Source organism: Ambystoma mexicanum, chromosome 4q, assembly GCF_040938575.1.
Source record: "Ambystoma mexicanum isolate Mex_15411 chromosome 4q, UKY_AmexF1_1, whole genome shotgun sequence".
NCBI classification, from domain to species: domain Eukaryota; kingdom Metazoa; phylum Chordata; class Amphibia; order Caudata; family Ambystomatidae; genus Ambystoma; species Ambystoma mexicanum.
Genome location: NC_090928.1, coordinates 1144986662 through 1145005329, shown reverse-complemented (window position 1 = coordinate 1145005329; position 18668 = coordinate 1144986662).

Here is an 18668-nt window from a genome sequence, read left to right as displayed (position 1 = left end):
ATCCTCCTTATCTTTGGACTTTTTCCCCTCCTCCTGCTTACCAGGATGAGTCTTGTCCTTATGGGACGCCCACAAATCTGCTGCAATGACCAGCTTCTTAGGATCTAACTCCTTTGAATCTGCCAAATGTTGCTTAAGCTTAGGGGAACAAGATGCAAAAATATGTTCAAGCATGACAAGACATATCATACCCTCCAAGGTGACCTTAAAGCCTTCAACCCAGCCAGTCAAGTTCTTTAAAGAATCAGTCACATATGACACCCAAGTACTTCCTTCTTGCTTTCTGTACTCTCTAAACCTCTTCAGGTATTGGGCAGGAGTCTTCCCAAACTTTAAGATGAGAGTTTGCTTCAACATTGCAAAATCCACTCTTTCAGCTTTTGACATTTCCTTAATAGCACTGCAGCCAGAATAGGGTAGTCTGCTGAGAAACCATGCAATGTTATCAGTATTCACAACCTCTTGAACCTCACATGCATACTCAATTCCCATCATACACACTGAGCAGATCTTTAGGAAACCTTGGATGAGAGGGGGACCCAGACCCTTGTCCAGATCCCTGGGATCCTTTTGAAACTTGAAGCTTGGCCAGTTCCAACTGGTGATCCCTGTATATCTGCTTTTCTGCCTGCTCTATCTTCAGCTTAGCCAAGTGGAATTCAAGCTCCTTCTGCTTAAACTGCAGCATGGCCGCAGCATTAGAGCTGGCAGAGGAAACATTGGACATTACATCTTCCCTATCCTCATGGGGAGCATGGATGATGTCAGAGACAGAACTGTCAGTTCTGTCAGTGGGAGCACCCCCACCTCCTTCTGCACTCTCATCAAAGGCTATGGCACTGAGTTGCAACTCTTGCCATTCCATGATTTTCTGAATCATTTCCAATGTTGTACCTTGAGCAGATAAACCTCTCTCAGTACACATCTTTCTCAATGTTTCTGATCTAGAAGCATTTAAGGTTTCAAACATACTTGTTTCCATTGTATTAGATAGGTCTGTGACCTTTACAGTTATCACTACAAAGTCACTATGTGTCCTGGGTAGGGGTAATCTGAAATGCCTTCACTGGTGTGCAACACTGGATACCTTCAGTCCTATCCCACCGCTGTACACCAATTTGTTAAGACAGATTTCTGAACTCTGACCTGGTGGGCAGAGGTTCATAAGGCCAGCCTAGTTTCTTGGAACAGGGTAACCTTCTGGACAAGCCAAACCTATCAAGGTAGCATTGGCGGTGGTCAAGACTAGGTCTCGGGAAGGGTGAGGGTGACTGAAAGACCTCCATGAGCACACAGAGTAAAGGACACTTACAAATCACTCCCAGTCAGGTGTATATATATTAAAAATACAAATACATTTATTTCAAGGCCTTTGAGTTTCAACACACAAATAAAATCACAGTAATACTTCTAAGCCAACACAATCCTATCAATATACATATATACAAGGCCAATGGGGTCTAAAGGGTTAATGCACGGAATGGGTCCACAAACTAAAAGGGGAAGGAAACAGGCAGTGCAAATAATCTTTATCCCTTCTGCATCAAACACAATCCTAACTTAGAGGCAGTCCAAATCCTAAGAAGAGTGGAGCCTATTGCTCAAATGTACTTGCAATGCTGGCGCACGCGGTAATGCAGATGGGCAAAACGGGGTCTCTTGAAGGGTCTGTAGAGGCTCAGGAAGGTGGGTGAAGTGATGAAGAATAAGTTCTCACTATTCGTGGAGGGTCTCTCCAACAGGGCAGAACAGATTCCAGAGTTCGGGAATAGTTTGCTAGTTCACATTAGGAGTGGAAATGAGAGGGGCCCTCAGGGGCCACTCATGCGTGAAAATGCATGGATGCACTAGGAGCCACCAGTTAGGGTTGCAATTATTCACCGACCCCCGGCGCACTCCAGACCAAACTTCGGCAGTCGATTCCACTTCAGTTGCAGGTTCAAATGCGGCAGTATCGCGGCTCTGCGGCTTTCAGCAACGAAGATACAGCGTTGATTCACAAATGGGACAGTGGCGATTTCTCTGCTCCTGGTGGATGGATCAGGCCAGTTCTGCTTCCGGCTTCAGGGCACAGAGGTGCACAGCTGCAATGGGTTTGCAAAGTTTGTCGCAAAAACAAAGAGGTGATGGCTGGAAGGTTTAGACTGAATCTTAACCACTGGCATTGCTCGGGGGAACCCTCCAGACCATCGTTCTTCGCCTGCCAAGCCATTACAGAAGGGGAAGACCATATGCAAATCAGGCTTGGCCCCAAGCCAAAAGGGGAAGTCCAGCCCGAACTGCTAGGTCACATCCCTTCTGCACGAGACCACAAGCATCCCCAAACATGTTTCACCCTTGTTGGGGCCCATCAGTGAGGAGTAGCTTGGGTCTCTGTGCCCAGCAGGCATGGGACCCATGTCTGGGCATACCCATCCCACTTGGGGTGTTAAAGCAAAAACAAAGAAGTGATGGCTGGAAGGTTTAGACTGAATCTTAACCACTGCATTGCTCGGGGCAACCCTCCAGACCATCGTTCTTCGCCTGCCAAGCCATTTCAGAAGGGGAAGACCATATGCAAATCAGGCTTGGCCCCAAGCCAAAAAGGGAAGTCCAGCCCGAACTGCTAGGTCACATCCCTTCTGCACGAGACCACAAGCATTCCCAAACATGTTTCACCCTTGTTGGGGCTCATCAGTGAGGAGTAGCTTGGGTCTCTAGGCCCAGCAGGCACGGGACCCACGTCTGGGCATACCCGTCCCACTTGGGGTGACAAAGCAAAAACAAAGAGGTGATGGCTGGAAGGTTTAGACTGAATCTGAACCACTAGCATTGCTCGGGGCAACCCTCCAGACCATCGTTCTTCTAGGCTGCCAAGCCATTACAGAAGGGGAAGACCATATGCAAATCAGGCTTGGCCCCAAGCCAAAAGGGGAAGTCCAGCCCGAACTGCTAGGTCACATCCCTTCTGCACGAGACCACAAGCATCCTCAAACATGTTTCACTCTTGTTGGGGCTCATCAGTGAGGAGTAGCTTGGGTCTCTAGGCCCAGCAGGCACGGGACCCACGTCTGGGCATACCCGTCCCACTTGGGGTGACAAAGCAAAAACAAAGAGGTGATGGCTGGAAGGTTTAGACTGAATCTTAACCACTGGCATTGCTCGGGGCAACCCTCCAGACCATCGTTCTTCGCCTGCCAAGCCATTACAGAAGGGGAAGACCATATGCAAATCAGGCTTGGCCCCAAGCCAAAAGGGGAAGTCCAGCCCGAACTGCTAGGTCACATCCCTTCTGCACGAGACCACAAGCATCCCCAAACATGTTTCACCCTTGTTGGGGCTCATCAGTGAGGAGTAGCTTGGGTCTCTAGGCCCAGCAGGCACGGGACCCACGTCTGGGCATACCCGTCCCACTTGGGGTGACAAAGCAAAAACAAAGAGGTGATGGCTGGAAGGTTTAGACTGAATCTTAACCACTGGCATTGCTCGGGGCAACCCTCCAGACCATCGTTCTTCGCCTGCCAAGCCATTACAGAAGGAGAAGACCATATGCAAATCAGGCTTGGCCCCAAGCCAAAAGGGGAAGTCCAGCCCAAACTGCTAGGTCACATCTCTTCTGCACAAGACCACAAGCATCCCCAAACATGTTTCACCCTTGTTGGGGCTCATCAGTGAGGAGTAGCTTGGGTCTCTAGGCCCAGCAGGCACGGGACCCACGTCTGGGCATACCCGTCCCACTTGGGGTGACAAAGCAAAAACAAAGAGGTGATGGCTGGAAGGTTTAGACTGAATCTTAACCACTGGCATTGCTCGGGGCAACCCTCCAGACCATCGTTCGTCACCACGGCTGGGTGACACGGTAACCGCGTATACTCCAGTTCGGGTGCACTCACTTTACTCCAGCCTGGATACGCCAAGTGTACGAAATTCGGTGTGAGAGTGCCGTGAACACAGAGCTTGCGATGTACCAGGTTTCGAGGGCCTCCTTGAAATGGCGGCAGTGACAGAGCAAAGGTCCTGCGTAAGCTGGTCAGCCCACTGGTTGGCCCAGGGACACTTCCAAGAAGGCTTACTTGCAGGGTTGTGTGAAGGTGCCGAGAATAGTTGGTCACACTATTCCAATGGGTCAAAGCTTCTTCGCAGACTTTCTAGGATGACCAGATGCAGAGAGTTCCAGTGGGATGACAGCGGGCTCAGGGTGCCAACCTTCCAGCGGGTCCTCAACTCGGCTTCTTAGTTTAAGGATATTTGGATCCTAGCCTTTGTCAGTGAGAACTCCAGCGATCGACATGGTATGGGTGTTCGGAGCCTTCTCTTATCCAAAATCTCCTTTGCGCCAAAACAAAGAGGACCCAATGGTAGATCTGCTCACATACAGGCATACCATACGTGGACCAATCACGGACCACAGTGGTCCCAGGCATTCACAGCACAGCAGACTCTCTGGCACCCAGGATTTGTATTGGAACCAGACAGTCCAGCCCGCATCCTGGAAGCACACACACAAGGGAAGCAGAAACCTGCAAAAGCTTGGCATTTTGCGGGAGAGTGCATGCCCAAATAAGGACTGACCCGGGTCGGCTCGACCTGGGGAAGGTGAAGGGACAAGATGGCCAAAGGACAGGACAAAGAACCTTGTGGCATGGCCATTTTGGAGCCAGGCCACCTATTCGTGCCAAACATGGTAAACGTGGTTTACCTGGCAGGAACGGATAAAAAATATGTAAAATGATAAACTTCCACCAGCTCTGTTCAAGGCACATCTGCACTACTCCTAAAAATCCTTTGAGAGTATCTAGGGCCTTTAGAAATGACAGTAAGACCCAAGTGCACTATACTGTAAGGTACTTTGTGCTCTTGCAACATGTTGCAGCAGAGTTGAAACATAGACAAGGACTAAGGTAAACAAACTATCCCAGTACTGACTGTCTTTAAGGGCATGTCAGTTTCCCCATAACAAAGTGAGCGAAAATCCCAGGGTTGGGCTCCTCTGGTAAATTCAGACTATGATTTTTAAACAAATCAAAAAGTTGGGGGGTACACAACTGGAGGGAAAATTAAACATGAAATGGAAATCTTTCCTAACACTATTCTATACCAGTGCTGCATTTTCCGTTTTTTCTATATAATTATTTGCATTTTCTTAATTAAAAGTCTATTTTTTGTCGAACTTTGAACATACTTTTATTTTGGAGTCTTGCTGTTTGGGTTGCTACTGTTATCAATTCACACCCCTGCTGAGAGCATAGCATGTGCTTGGCCCTGGGGAAGGAGGTATATACCCTTCTACTTCGAGCTCTGCCTGTTTTACCTTTATTATTGGGATCACTACTGGTTTAGAAGCCTTGTGGAGCTGAGTAGGCGGTTTAGCCTACTCTGCCTTCTCATCCTTGTATTCCTGCAGAGCAGTAGTCCTTTCATCACACACTCCTGCCCCACAGCCCCAATAACAGCGGAACTGTCTCCCTTAACCCCACAAAACAAGCCAAACAGAACCACACATATTTGGCGTTCCAGTGATCATGCACACCAACCCACTACATATTTGTGTGAGCCCCTTCTTATTTTAACTTTCATGGTTGGTATATGGGGGCCTACTATGGGCATCCAGCAGGCCCCCATGTGTTCTAAGGGTCATCAGCACCTTAGAGGCTAAGTGCCTATGGTGGGCTCCGGGGGACACCCGGGCTTAAGTGGGGGCCCTGGCAGGCCATACCCTGGACCATGCAGACTCTTACCACCTTGCTCGCACGAGGGCCCCACAACATCATGGTCTGCAGGCCCGTGCTCACATGGTGTGGGCCTGCAGGCCTAAATGAGAGACGGACTCAGTCATTCCTATTTCGGAGTCTGCAGCCATTCGGTTACACGTGCCTGCAGGGGGCTCCTTTTATTAGCTTGGGCCATGACTATGTCATGGCCCATATTAAAAGGGCAATACACATGGGAGGGACACATTCCCTTAAAGGGGCAACACACTTGGGAGGGCCACACACCACACTCCTCCTTTTTCATAACAAACAAATGTTACTGAAACATAAATGATTCCCTCCCCCGTTACAGAACGACATTATTTGGGATACTTCAGAATCGTAGGATGAACAACAAATGGTATACGCCATTGCTACACACATGGGGCTCACATGGTTATAGACATACAACACATATCAACACACTCTAAACATAACCAGCAGGTGACAGTCACGGTTGGCGTACCGCCGGTGGAATATTGGCAGTTCGACCACATGTTACAAAACCCTTTATTAACCTGGGGTCAGTGGAACTTGCACCACTGAATGACACCATTGCTAGCTGCTGGCACCATTTAAAGCATGCCTACAAACTTACGGAACACAGCTTCACATCCATTTAACTGGGACCACTTTAAGCACATCACTTACGTGCAGGCCCCCAGCATTTAAACACATGTCCACTGAGTCTTCTCCGAGCACTCACAAGACTGCCGGAGACTAGTTCACTTTGCTTGACTGTCCGTTCAGGATCGTCATTTCCACGGGTCCAGGTCCGTTGATGTTACAATTTAAAGGCCTGTAATGCCGCACCTGGGGGCACTAGGGGTCACATCGGTTTAGTCCCTTGATGTTGGGGCAGGCAGTGAGACGCAGGTAGGAGGGCATCCAAGCTGTGCCAGGCTCAGGCACTCCCTTGATGTTGGCGCAGGCAGCGAGATGCAGGTAGCAGGGCGTCGAAGCTGCGCCACATGATGTCGACAGGACGGGGGTGTCCGCCTGTTACTCACTCCCCTTTTCTTCGGATATGCTCCCCCAGGCAGGAGTGTGGGCAGGAAGCTGCCATTAGCAGAGGGTGCCCACCAGTGATAGGGTGACATTGGGGGCAGGGTGTCAATGGTGGGTGGGTGTTAGGGCCACTTCTTTACTCAGCTCCCCCAGGCAGGAGTAGTTGGCCTTGCGCTGCCAGCAGTAGAGGGCGCACACCAATGACAGGGTGTCTCTGGGGCCACTTGATGTGTGGGCAGGGGTGACATACATGGCTGGGCACTGGGGCCTCTTGCTGTTTATCCCTCTTCCTCAGGCAGGAGCAAGGGCAGGAAGCTGCCCTTCACAAAGGGTGCACACCTTTCCTCTCCAGGAAGGCAGGGGCTGTTGGTATCACTCTGCTAGCGTTGGAGGGTGCACAGGCACTCCCACTGAGCTTCACCCTCCATGTTAGTCACACTTCCCCCAGTTGTAGAGGGGAGGTTTGCTGGCCTGGAGCACTCCCCTTTTCATCTGGCTCCCACACTGAGCACGTTAAATTCCACCACCATTAGGCCTCAGGATCATCACTAGGCAGGGGGGCCTCTGATTTTCCAAGCTCTGATACCGTTGTACCCTCTGACCACGGGTGGTCCGGGTACAGTTAGAGGGGCGCGTACTGGGGCACACCGTTTCTTTCAACATATGGGAGCTCCGATGACACGAGCTTGCCCATTCACACGGCCGGAGACCCAGGATTGCATTTCAAGTGTGGCCCATCATTAGCTAATAGGATCTATGCCTAATTCCCCATACACTCAACCCTTAACCCCTTCTTCCCCAAACGCTGTGCTATGCAGCACGCTCCCATGTTAACTCTGTCATTTTGCATTGATGGAAAGGCTCTGAAGTGGTCGTGAGGTGGTATAACGTCCACATACATGTAATAAACTCAACATGCAGAGCTGAAAGTGACCGGGCAGCGAGATACATTCTCATCGCACACCTAAGTGTAGACATGTTAACTGACCTCTCATGTGACAGAGGATGACGTCGCATTTTAAACAAACTCAAGGTCGTTCCGGCACCCCCCAAAGCATTTTTCATTTTCGCTCTGACATGGAGCTGCTGATTTGACTGCCAGCGGCCCGGTCTTACTGCAGCAGAGTGCTGCCCGTATTATTGGTGGAAGCGGCCAGCCTCTGCACACACACTGCCCGGGGCATCACTCTGTTTTCACTGCCCTGCTCTGGACATAATTTATTTATTTGCATTTTTAAGGCACTCACACAGCCGGGGGGGCATCGAGGCGCTGTTACAGGAATATGTCTTAGTTTACGTATTGATAACGCCTTAAAACCCAGAAGTTTCTAAGTGCGGACCCGGGGATCGAACCTGTGTTGCTTTGGTTGTCTTGTTTCCAAGGCAACCACGTTGCCGCTGAGCTATCCTCCCGGGACGACATTACTCTCTCTCCCCACACGCTCCGGTGTCGGGAGCACACCGTCGGTCGGGACTGGGGGCGGCAGCTGGGGCAGGCACTCACCTCCTCATTCTTTCCCTAGCAGCAGTGCAACCCTTTGCCCTATGTAGGAGGTCCCTTTTGTTCTTGCGGCTGCGGCCGCTCCATTTCTTGTTGCAGATGCGCCGCTTCATATCCTTTTCTTTCCTCATGGTAGCGGATGGCGCAAGGGCCGCAAGGGCCGCGAGGACCACAGGGGCTGCGAGCTGACCCTCCCCTGGCTGCACAAGCACCCTCTTCACAGAGGTCTGCGGCCAGGGAGGTTGTGCCAGCAGGGCTCTGGTCCCCCCTTTCATTTCGGGGTGATTGTTGCTGTACCCACATTGTGCTAAGCAGCAGCAGCCTCCCAGTTACTTCTCCTTGTCTCCTCGCAGCGGATGCTGTCGGGGGGCTGCGGGCTGACTCTCCCCTGGCCGCACGAGAACCCTCTTCTAAGAGCTCTGCGGCCAGGGACGAACTTTCGGAAGGGCTCCCAGCATTAGGCTAAGTAGTGTGGGTTCACTTTGCTTCTCTTACCAGATCCCTACCTAAGCAATAAATCACAGACAACTTATGTGTATGGAAAAGTTGTAGGCCGTAGGCATTTTATTTTCTTACAGAAAATACAACACAACAAAATAATTACACTGCCATATGCTTTTGGGCACCTTGTGTCCAGTCCCGAAGTTGCCCAAGGCTGCTCCTGAGTCCTTGTTATCTCTGAACCTTCGTTCCTGGGCACATGCCGCCTACGACGTGTCTTGGACCGTGTACCGAAAGAGTACTCAGCGTTCCTTCTTCTGCCTGCTCCTTCTTTTCTTGGACCGTGTACCGAAAGAGTACTCGGAGTTCTTACTTCCGCTTGCTCCTTCTTTCTTGGACCGTGTACCGAGAGAGTACTCGGCGTACCTGCTCCTGTACCCCATCCTGGTGAAACATGTCCGGGTTGCTCCGGTGTAAGACATGTCTTATGAAGTGCAGACCTGTGTTCCTGCAGTACTTTTCTACTGTTTTATTTAGTTTCTTTCTGGCTATTTAAATTGCGTGCCTCTTCTGTGCCCCATACCAGACCCTTCTTGGTATTATTTCTGACAAAAAGATCTCTGTTTTACACCAGCTGCGGGCTATGCTATGCAGCGGCTCGCAAATGTTCCTCTGTAATTTACCCCTATTTGTGCTCGCCCGGTCGTTCCCTCCGAGGCGTATAACCAGGTACTCGGGAGGACGGGGGGGAGAGGAGGGGTCCCTGAAAACTATCCGGTCTGACAGCCAGTCGTGAATGTCCTCCCAGTGCATCCCCGGGAGGCCTCATCAGGATGTAATCACTGCCGTCCTTATGCCTTAATAGCTGCCCGTCGACCTCTGGTCGGGGGTCTAGGAATTCTTGTGTGATGCATCTGGGACAGTGGTCATTCTCTCTCCTGCAATTTTGGTCTGTTGCTCCCCCGTTTAGTCTGTTTTAGCTTTCTCTAGCATTATAGACATCCCTCTGTCTCCCATACTGACATCCCTCCTTGCAAGGCCGTCTCTTGCCACGTATTACTGGCCCCCGGCTCCCCTGCCCTGAAAGCCACATAATATGCCAGCGCAAGGTGCTGCCCTGAACCGCGTGGCTTCGCCTGTGCTGCTACGTGCTTCTCGTAATACTTTTAACAGAATTATCAACTTCCCAAAGCTCACCCGTCTTCTGTTACCTGGTTTCTTCCCCTCTAATTTAGCCCATCCTCTCATAGCATATTTTATTCTAGCGCTGTCGGTTGGGTTCCGTATGCCCGACACTTTTGTGATGAGCCGCCGCCCATCTTTTTCTTTCCCTTTGGCAAATTCTTCTTCTAGAATTTCGCACATTACTTCAATTGCAATTTTACCTCTTTTACCTTGTTTCCACCAACCCGCTTTTCCTTTTCTCCTTTGGTGAATGCCCCTTCGAGACATTCACACCTTTATCAATAAAAAAATGTCCACCTCTTTTACAACACATCTTTTTACCACTTTTATTTTTTCCTTTTGGCAAATGCCCCTCTGAGAAATTCACACATTGTTTTCAATTGCAATTTTTTCCACCTCTTAACGCCTGCTTCCACCAACCCTCTTTTACCACTTTTCTTTTTTCCCTTTGGCAAATGCCCCTTTGAGAAATTCACACCTTTTTTCCAATTGCAATTTTTTCAACCTCTTTTACACCTGTTTCCACCAACCAATCTTTTACATGCTCTTCGTACTGCTTACCCGTTTGTACGTTAGGGCGTTCCTCGTTCACTTGTCGATGACCCTTTCTTTTCTCTGTTCTTCTCCCACTTCTTTTGAGTCGACCTTGTGTCTAACCGTGCTTTCCTTTCTAGTGCCTCCAAAGGGACCCATGCCTTCCGCGGCGTGGGCGTTCTTTCCTTGCCGGCGTCCGGTCTTAGCTCCCTGAATTTTTCCCACTGCAAGCGTGAGATTGCATCAGCCACCACATTTGCTTCCCAGCGACATGCCTCGCCTTTATGCATCTATTCATTCTTATGCTTTCCAGCATGATAGCCCTCATTAATTCCAACACTATTGTGCATGACGCACTTCCTTTATTTAACACGTGCACCACCGCCATGTTATCTGACCATACTGCTAACTCCCTGTTCCCTAGCTCTTCCCCCCATGCGCATAACGCGACCCATATCGGGTAGGGCTCCAGCAGCGTTATGTTTTTTGTCCATTCTGCCACCTGCCATGTTTTTTGGCCACTCGCCTGCACACCATTGTTTCCCTAGTATTGCGCCAAACCCAAGGCCACCTGCTGAATAGGTGAACAATACCCTTTTAACTTCCTCGTTCACCAGTGATCGCCATATCACCGACCCATTGAAGTATTTCAGAAGTTCTGCCCACACTTCCAGATCTTTCTTGATTCCTCCCCCTAACCTGACTCTGTGGTGCCCCCTTTATAGCACCTCTCGTTTTCAGCTCAATACTTCTCTGGAACACCCTCCCCTGTGGTATGACTCTTACTGCGACATTCCGCTTTCCTGCCAGCGCTTGCAATTCTCTCGCTGTCGCTAGCAGATCCGTCATCTTGTCACTGGGATCCGACACCTTCCTTTGTTTGAGTCAATTACTCTTCCTAGGAATTGGATAATCTGCGTTGGGCCCACCGTTTTCTCCTCCGCCAGAGGAAAACCCCACTCGCTTGTTATTTCCATGATAAAGTATGCACCTGAGCTGGCGCACCCCATCGGGAGGCAATTGTCGACGAAGTATTCCCCCTCCCAATGCCTACATAACCTTCTTCGTGATCTGCTGTTGACTGGCAACAGGCGGAATGCCATCCATGCCCCTTTTCCCGCTTTCCTGACCAGTTCTACTGCCTCCTCGAAGTCTGAATATGATACCGTTGCATCACTCTGGGCCGTTTCTTGGTCTGTGTATTCCTGGAGCCAACTTTCCATCTCTCGATTTTTCCCGGCGTGGCCCCCTTCCCGCCCCAGTTCTTAGTTCCACGTCTCATCGCTTCTGCCGCTTGGAGCTGCGGCCCTTGTGCACTTGGAGCTGCTGTGGTCATCCTTGCATCTCTCGCACTTGTGGCTGCACTTGCACTTCCATCCCCAGCTACATGGTACCCCCTTTTCAAAACTCCTATATTGTCCTGGTTCTGCTCGCGTTGTCACCGTGCTCCCACTGCCCCCCTCCACACCCCCTGTGTTGTCGGGGGCAGGCTGCTCTGCCACCCTCTCTTTGACCCATAATTTCTGCTCCGCAAACTCTGGTCTCTATTTCTGTCATAGCTGGATTCGTACCTTCTGCCAATACTACCTTCCCTGCTACCCCCCTGTGCTCCGCTCCTTGGAATCCCATTTCTCCTTTAGCACATTAAATATGTAGAGATTAAAGTTTTCTTCATCCCAACCCATATCCGGAAAGCAGTCCATCTCCTTTCTGAACTCGTGATCGTACTCCAGCCATGCGTCACCTCCAAAACTGCGTGTACCTTCAGCACCCTCTGTTGATACACAACTAATGCGACCCCGTCTTCGGGGAATTTTTGTAATATAATTGTAGACATTATGGTGAAGGCCGACATCCAGTTGTCAAAATTCCTTTCTACTGGGCCCTTTTTAAGTAAACTTTTCTCGTCCTCCTTCATGTCCTCTAGGGCCACATTCATCCTCCTCTTTTGACAATCTAACAATGTAAAGATATCGATCAATTCTTCCTCCATATTTTTTCCTTTACTTTGTCATTTATGTACCAAGCCATCGCTTTCATTGACCTGCCCTGTGCATCTTTACCCATGGTTGGCCTGCCATATTTCGTCATGAGTGGTCCCCCATTTTCTGCCGCTGCCACCGTCGGTGCTGCCCCCGATGGTGTTTCCCCTGCCACTACATTTGGCCCTGCCGGTGCATCTTGTGGTGCCGGGATTATTGGTGCCCCTTACGGCACCGGGACTACTGGTGTGCCTTGTGGTGCCGGGACCGGGGTTTCCCTGGGTTCTGCCCCTGCCCCCCCTGCCCCTTTCCGTTTTTCCCTGCTCACCACTCCCCTCCATTTTACCCAAGCCCTTAGATGATCTCTTTCTTCTTCATCACTGCTTGCTTCAGTTGAGAAACTCTCCTGCTGCTCCTCCCTGGATCCCTTCCCCCATCTGCTCTTCTTGTCATTGGTTCTGGGCGACTCACCCGAAACCGTGACACATTTTTTTAAACATTTTTACGATTTTATTCCCCACATTATTATTCACAGTACCTTTCTTTTTTATCTTTTTTCTTTTTCTTGGTCGGTGCCTATGTCTGTTCCTCTGGTCCCTTCGACTCCGCTCTCCCCCTTTTCTGTCCTTGCGGTAACTCGTCTTCTCCTTGGCTGCTGCTGGGCTCTATGAACAGCAGAGGTGACGTTGTGTTCGCCCTTTCTTCTTTCTGCATTATCTCCAGCACCCATTGTGCCCTGTATTCCTTCTCTGCCTTTCTCGCCCATTCTGAGAATTCTTGGGCCCTTTTTGCTCTTCCTTGCGCCATCCTTCTCGTCTGAATTCTGTTAGCCACGCTTCCCGTTTGCCCACGGCGAAAGTCCTTTGTTTGTTTGCAGCTGGTACTTCCAGGCACTAAGAGCCTACCCGAGAGAGGTGAGCTCTTACCTGGTTTGTGCCGCCTCTCCTTTTCCAGGCTTACTTATACCCCCCCGGCCTTTTGTTCCTTCTGGGGGCAGCTGGGTTACCCCCCTCACCCCTTGCTGTTACATTTCGCACCTTCCCAGGTGCTGTTTCCTGCCCTTCCTGGGCTTTTGTTTCTTGTGGCGCCCTTCGGACGCCCCTCCCTATGCTTTCATGCCGTTTTCCCCCACCCCGCGCCTACCTAAACTCTCAGACCATCTATCGTCCCGCATTTCATGCGGCCCAGGGCCTGGGTCAGTTCTCCCCTCGCCACCTCGACGGCGATGGGTGCCGCTCCTCCTCCTTTCACTCACGGCGATGGCTGCCGCCCGCCGCATTCTCTCTCCCAGCAGGGGACAGCTTCTTCCCTCCTGCCTTCCACGACAAAGAAAAAAAAGAGAGAACAGAAAATGGAGGGATAGCAGGGACAGGGAACTCCGTGGGGGTTCTTCCTCATCACCATTGTTATATGGGGCCTGGTATGGGCATCCAGCAGGCACCCGTGGGTCATCAGCACCTTAGAGGCCCAGTGCCTCTGGGGGTGGCCGGGGGACACCCGGTCTTAAGTGGGGTGCATGCCGAGGCCATACCCTTGACCAATGCAGACCCTTGCCACTTTTCTGGCACGTGGGCCCCACAGCATCATGGCCTGCAGGCCTATGCTCATACGGTGTGGGCCTGCAGGCCTAAATGAGAGATGGACTCAGATATTCCTCTTTGGGAGTCTGCAGCCATTCTGATGCACGCGCCTGCAGGGGCTCTTTTTATTAGCTTGCGTTATGGCCCTTGTTAGAAAGAGCAATACACACGGGAGGAACACATTCCCTTAAAGGGACAACACACTTGGGAGGGTCACGCATCACCATGGTGTATAAACGAAAATGAGTACTGTACCACCGCTCAGGCTTATGTGACTCTAGAAATGTCTGCATGCGGACATGAATGTAACCCATAGATGGCGCTGGCGTCGTACTTAACTGATCGCTGACCTTTTCGGCTGTATCCCCTAAATCTATCAGATCTTTCGCTCCTTCCCCTGGAGTTCCATAGGAATGCGTTTTATTTATTATCCATAGCCCTGCCCTGCCCTGCTTCCCACAGTGCGCAGTAACCAGTTTTGCAGCTGCGAATGTTTTTGAAAGACCCGATTTGCCCTCAGCTGCGCTGTTGGAGATATTTATAAGACTGCATGCATGGTGAAGTTGGAGTAAAGGTCGTGTTTGCGTTCTGGACATTGCTGTTTAGGAAACTCGGCCTAGTGCTTGTTCACTCACAGATACGTGTCCTCTTTTCGAACAGGCCTTAAACAGGTTTTGATATCATTAACGCTTATTCCGGCACCTCTGGCTCAGAGCCGTCGTGCAACGCAGCACGCAGCGAGCTGTTCTCCCCTTACAGTTTTTCTCCAAAGCACGCGTCTGAAGGGCGCGGCCATTTTGCTCTTCCATTAAGTGCATCTAGCCAGGTCTAACGAAGTCCTCCTTCTGAGTTATTTTTTTTATTTTATTTTTTATTTTGTGTTGATCAACTTAGATCTTTACAAAATGAATAAAATTACGACTTTAAACTTTTTTAAAAAAAGAAAAGTATGTCAAAGAAATGATGTTACCATTTTACTACAAAAAGGAAAAGATAAAGAAAAACAAAGGAATTATTTATGGAACTTCCGAAGCAAAAACATATTTCATCCATAAGGCCCAACTAACATTTTCTAATTCTCAAATTTTCTCCCCCCTCAAAAAAAAAGGTGTAAAGAGAAAGAATGTAATGGGGCCCATGAACCATTATCTTTTTTTTCACTCTCCCACTGTCTCTTGGGGTTCTTTAGGTCCAATGTCCATACACTGCCTGTTCTCCATTGTTTCCTTAAGATGGCGACAATTTGGTAATTGCCTCAGCCAACTTCCGAGGCTTTCAGTTTCATGGCGTGCTTGCCTGAGGTGAAGTGTGTGCTGATTTCATGCACATTTTGTAGGTGTAACCGTTTGCGTAGCGCGTAGTACAGAATAAATGACCTCTAGCTGCTGTTCTTAAAACTGTTCACTGTTCTCTCATTTGTCTGTGCAAATCGATGCATTTCCTACCTATAGGCTCTGGACTCTGCACAGCCAAACCCTCCTCCTAGCCTAACTTGTTTCATGTGTCCTCTGACTCTGCTGACGACGTTTACCCAAAAAACCACCAACTTACATGATACCCTTCCACTTATCAGTGGTTCTTCAAACACTTTCTGTGGACAGACATGACAACACTCTCATCAATTGATCAAAATCAATGATCCTGTAGGTCGCTGTTACGATTCGCTTATTGCTTGATGTGCTTTGCATTCTGAAGTAAACTGCACTGAGAATGGGAGTGTGTGGATGGCTGACATACCCCAGAGAAGTCGTTGGGAGGGCTAGGGGGATGCAAGAGTTGGCGTGCTGTAGCATACTTTGACCTATTGTGCTCTCCCCCACCTGTGTCCTCACCCATGTGTGGTGCAGTACGTTGCAGTGCATTGTTAATGTCCCAGAAACCGTGCATTATAGTGCTGAGGACCGGTCCATCTATGACCACATTGATGTTTCGCCGATTGCAGGCAACCGTCTCATGTATGAACATGCTGAAATCCGGGGAAAGAGGTGGGTTGTCCAAATGTTATGTAGCCAGTAATATCTGGAGGCTCCTAACAGGTAACTATGCAAAATGTGGCGCAGATTGGTGAAACGGTGTGGAATTGTATAAGCAACAACGTCTCGCCAGGCCATAAACAAATTTAGAGTTCTGCTGGAACCCGGAGAAAGGGGTGGGGTGTCCAAATGTTACGTAGCCAGCAATGCCCAGAACAACCTACCAGGTAAACTGTGCAAACTCTGATCTAGATTGGTGAAATGGTTTGGAATTGTATAAGGAACAACGCTTCACCAAACCGCAAACCCACACATTTTCACTTTTATTAATATAGATTAGGTAAACTGAGCTCACACATCAGTTCAGGGCAGTAGCAAAACAGAAACAACTGTATTTGTCTTGCAAGACAAAAGATCAGATGTGTCTTCTCAGCACTGGAACTGATTGTAACAACCTGATTGGCCCTCCAGTACTCTTCTTCTTTTTAAAGTTTATTTGGATTCTTCCATTAAGAATAAATACATTACAACTACAAACATTACGCAATTGTAAATTTTCCAATCATCTAAAAATATAATAAAAGGCCAGGTGTATGTATGTTTGTCCTGTATGTTTTTCTGATGGAGTAGCTTTGCCTGTTGTCACCACTAGAGGGAAATATTGCCTTAGGATATATAAAGACAACGGCATTTTGCATAGCATTGCCTGTTGTCACCACTAGATGGAGCTGTTGCCTTAGAGTAGATAAAGACAATGCCATTTCGCATAGCTTTGCCTGTTGTCACTGCTAGAGGGAGCCGTTGCCTTAGGGTATATAGTGGTCCTACTACGTTAATGTAAACATGCACTTTGGCCCTTGTACACAGGCATCTACACTAATAAAAATGCAAACCATGGCCCTATCCGAATAAACTAACAGCAACACATTCCATAATTTAAAACATAACTTTCTTTATGATCCTGTGCACATATTTATTTTAAGTAGCCTCACCATTAAAGCCAGATCCAGATACTTGATCAGATTGAAAAGAAACTGTGGGACAGTACAGTTAAAAAATAAGGCCATCACTTCTTTGCAGGTTCTTGCATTATGCAATAAAAAGTGAGATTTTAACCTTCTCACTCTCTCCCTTTTATAAAACGGGCAGATCCTAATAAAATGTACCAAATCTTCATCCACACCTCTATTGCATTGGCCCTTTACAGAAATCTTAAGCCATGTCGTTTTTTTTGTTGCCAAGGGCAGTCAATTTTGTCTGGTCATGATTAAATATCTTCTCCCCTCCGTTGAGTCTGGCCCATGGATATGGCATGTTGCCGACAGGCACCCCTTATACTCCACATACATTGCGAGAGAAGGAAATGATTGGAGATTTTCTTACATCTGCACCCAACAATCTTTCTCTAGACCAGGTTTGACTTCAGATTTAGCTTGATCCAGATTAACCTGCTCGTTCCCGGCTAGGAGCTGGTCCCATAACCTACGACCTGTTTTATACCAGGGTGGCTTGTGAATCTGTGGACGGACCTCTATCAGTGAAAGCCCTTGGCGTTTTTGAATCGCCTGTTTTCAAATAAGTAAATTAAACCAGCAGTCTTGCTTGTGCCAAAAACTCAATACTCTGAACCCCTAGTTCTATTCTTTGGGCACACCCGGAGGACAGCCCTAAAATCTGACACCAAAAATGCAACTGGACAACCTTCAGAGGTTTGCAGGAGCTGTAATTCCAGATCTCATTACCCTTCGACATCTGGATTACCACCTTGGATTTAAAAACCTCTATACACTTATCAAGACTATGAGTATGATATTTAAAATAAAGCCTTCAGAAGCCCTGAAGGCTAATTTTCACCCTGTCCGTCTGATATTTAGGGGATAATTCATAGAATTCAGCGCACAAGTGGCGCACGCGGCTGGTGCACAGTGTGCGCGTGCGAATCCCTGCACCAGCCGCGTGCGCTAAAATCCATTTCCGCGCACAGCTTATTCATGGATTCCAGCTACCAAAACCAGCCGTGGGGCACAGTGGCGCAGCGACCCTGCAGCAGCGCCAGTTACGCCCCCAAGAACGCCTCTCGCGCAGGGAAAAGCCATCAAAATCCCCAATCCAGCGCAAAGGGCTGCGCTAACCCTGTACCAGCACGGCAAGCGGGCTACGTGTATCACTGGGGTGCGCGGGAAGTACCTCACGTCATTTCAGCTGGGTACGTGCATTTCAGGGGTGCGCGGGAAGTTCCACACGCGATTTCAGCAGGGTACGTGTATTTCAGGGGTGCGCGGGAAGTTCCACACGCGATTGGCCCTGTGCGAGCAGGGTACGTGTATTTCAGGTGTGTGTGGGAAGTTCCACACGCGATTCCATCAGGGTACATGTATTTCAGGGGTGCGCGGGAAGTTCCACACGCGATTTCAGCAGGGTACGTGTATTTCAGGGGTGTGCGGGAAGTTCCACATGCGATTGGCCCTGTGCGAGCAGGGTACGTGTATTTCAGGGGTGCGTGGGAAGTTCTGAGTTCCGCATGCGATTTCAGCAGGGTATGTGTATTTCAGGGGTGCGCGGGAAGTTCCACACGCGATTGGCCCCATGCGAGCAGGGTATGTGTATTTCAGGGGTGCGCGGGAAGTTCCACACGCGATTCCATCAGGGTACGTGTATTTCAGGGGTGCGTGGGAAGTTCCACACACGATTGGCCCCGTGCGAGCAGGGTACGTGTATTTCAGGGGTGCGCGGGA